This window comes from Juglans microcarpa x Juglans regia, chromosome 2D, assembly GCF_004785595.1.
Source record: "Juglans microcarpa x Juglans regia isolate MS1-56 chromosome 2D, Jm3101_v1.0, whole genome shotgun sequence".
In the NCBI taxonomy this organism is placed as follows: domain Eukaryota; kingdom Viridiplantae; phylum Streptophyta; class Magnoliopsida; order Fagales; family Juglandaceae; genus Juglans; species Juglans microcarpa x Juglans regia.
Genome location: NC_054596.1, coordinates 20,209,342 through 20,212,502, shown reverse-complemented (window position 1 = coordinate 20,212,502; position 3,161 = coordinate 20,209,342).

The following is a 3,161-nucleotide window of genomic DNA, read 5'->3' as shown; positions in this document are numbered from 1 at the left end:
ACGATTTTAGAAGCAGCTATAGAGGGAATGAGTGACCACGTTTGGGTCTGAACTAAGGCTTGATATTCACGAGTCATGGCTTCTTGCCAATCTGGAAATTTTGAGGCTAGGGCAAAGGATGATGATTCATCGGGGATGGATCTAGTAGAAATGAAGTAATTTCGTGTTGGATAGGGAATGGTGCCATCATTAAAGACACGAGGATGGGAAGAGAGGGTCTATGATCGTGTGATGATGGGCATCGAGGAGGGATCATGCGAGGGATGAATAGTGGTGCAGAGGAAGGTTCAGGGGAAGACGACGAAGGTTGTTCGTGTTGGGTGGAAGAAGTAATGGGTTGGAGAGAGCTGGGCTGTGTTGAGTATTGGAAGGGCCTGTGTGATGTGTTGTGTTGGGCAGCGAAGGAATTGATTGCGTGGAAGTTGGGGTGGGAGAAATTATAAGACGTGAAGGAAGTCAGCTAGTGAATGAGAGGGGAGGTGAGCCCAAGATGGATGGTAACATGCAGGGAATAGAAACCGTGGAATTATTGTTCGGAGTTGATGTGGATTTGTTGTGTTTTGTGTAAGGAAAATTGGTTTCGACAAAAGGAACATCTCTAGAGATAGAGAGACGATGTGATTTTAGTTCAAGACATTTGTAGCCCTTGTGAGATATACCATAACAAAGAAAGATACATGACGTGGACTGAAAATCTAATTTGTGACGGTTATAGGGGTGAAGATTTGGCCAACACTCACATCCAAAAATTTTAAGAAAAGAGTAATCCGGTGGTTTGCCATAAGATATGGAGCTTTGTTTTTTAGGACCAGAGAGGGAAGTAAATTAATTAAGTAAGTAGCTGTTTCGAATGCATCATCCCAAAAAGAAAATGGAAGAGAGGCCTGAGCTAAGAGAGTAAGCCCAATCTCTACAATGTGTTTATGTTTGCGTTCGATAAACCCATTTTGTTAGTGGGTATGTGGACATGAAAATTGGTGAGTAATGCCAAGATTTTTGCATATGGGAGTAAGAGAACGAAATTCCCCACTAGCATTAGTTTGAAGAGTTATTATTTTATTATTGAAGAAACGTTCATCAAAGGTAATAAAAGAAGTGAAAGTTGACAAAACATTTGATTTAAGCTTTAAAGGAAAAATCCATGAGAACCTTGTGTAATGATCAACTTTGGATAAATAATACTTAAACCAATTTCTAGACACAATAGGAGCTAGGCCCCAGACATCAGCCCAGATCAACTCTAATGGCCTAGCAGTGTGAATTAAACTAGAGGAAAAAGGGAGTTGTCGTGCTTTTGCAAGTGGACATTCTAGGCAAGTAAATTGAGACTCAGTGGGGAAATATGGCAAACAGTTGGAGTGCAATACACTGGAGACCAACTCAAAAGTGGGATGACCAAGTCGCCAGTGCCATTGGCTGAGAGAAGTGAGTTCACCGAGAAGGGCTGTTGGAGAAGAAAAGTGCGGCGAATGTGACAGAGGTGGAAACTGGTATAGACCATCAGAGTTGAGCCGCTGATGAGGAGCTTCCCGGTTGTTTTGTCCTTGACATTGAAATGGTTGGAATGGAATTCGAAAAAGCAACTATTGTCAATGCAAAATTGAGAAACAGAGACCAAGTTTTTTGTAATAGTTGGTACATGAAGCAAATTATGTAAATGAAAAGAGGAGTTAGAAAGAAAGGAGGAGTCACCAATATTTTCAATAAGCAGTCCATTCCCGTTGCCAACACAAATTTGGTCATGTCCTGTGTATGGTTCGGAGGAGATATTTAAGTGGGAAAGGTCATGGGTGAGGTGATGGGTAGCAGCTGAATCTGAATACCAAGTTGGGTCAGCAATTGAAGTGGAAGAGGTGTAGTTTGCATTAAATGATTGCGGTGGTTCATACATGTGAGCATGGTCAAATCTGTAGTGGCATTATAAGGCTACGTGACCTGGTTTAGAACAAACTTGATAGATGGGACGGTTGGTGTTTGATGGAGAGTAGATATTTTGGAAAGTGTTTGATGGTGGGTAATGTTGAAAGGTCTGGGAAGAACGACCTCTGTAAGACCCTCTGTTTCTGCCACGGCTACCACGATATCCCCTATGAGTGCCTCTCCCTAATTGATCACAATGCTATCCAGTACTCAAATTGACCGAAGGTTGGAGAGAAAAAGTGGGGCTGGTGTTACGAGAGTTATGAGACAACCTAGTCTCATGAATAAGAAGAAGGTGATACAATTCATGAGGGGTGATAGGATCGGATCTGGTAGTTATTAAAGTAACAAAAGGCTCATATGAAGGGCCAAGACCATTAAGAAGGTAAGTGACCAATTCTTTGCTAGAGAGCGGGCTTCCAGTAGTTGCAAGGGTATCAATTAACATTCGGACTTTACTGAAGAACTCAGTAACCGATTGTTCATTTTTTGATAAGTTGGTGAGCTGAAACCTAATTTGAAATTCTTTAGCTTGAGAGAGGGAGCTAAACAATGATTCTAGAGTGAGCCATAGCTCTCTAGAGGTAGTTGTCGAGGCAACATGTCCTACGAGAGACTCCGTAAGAGAAGAAAATAAAACACTAAGGATGAACTGATCTGTTTTCTACCAAGAAAGAAAATCAGGACTGCTTTTGAGTGTGGTGGTAGTCTCGGCAATGGGATCGATTGGAAGATATTTGAGAGATATGACCTGAGTTCCATCAACAAAGGAAAACAGGTCTTGTCCTTTGAGGTAAGCGGAAATTTGCATTTTCCACTTTCCACAGCAAGTAATTATCCTAGTTTAATTTGATAGTGACTACGGAGAAGGAAGAAAGGGGTGTGAAGGTAGTCATGGTGAGGCTAAGGGATGGATTGAGAGACTACTAGTCAGTTGAGTTAGATATTTTGTTAAAATATCTATTTAAAGTAAGGAAGTTGAGGTTGATTGGTCATACAAATATGATTAAATGTTACACTTTTATAAAATGGACCTTGTCTAAAGGGCTGTGAAATTTATGAGTTATCTTTCTCAAATACTTGCTTATTCTTTGTCATGGGCTAATGATAGTTTAAACTATGCAGCTATTGAAGGCCCAAAAGCCTGAGGCCCACTCGTCCTTTGAGCCCAAGTCCATCGAAGCATTAAACTTCTCAGCCACTCCCCCTTTACATTTCTTCTGCTAAAGAAGTCGAGCTCT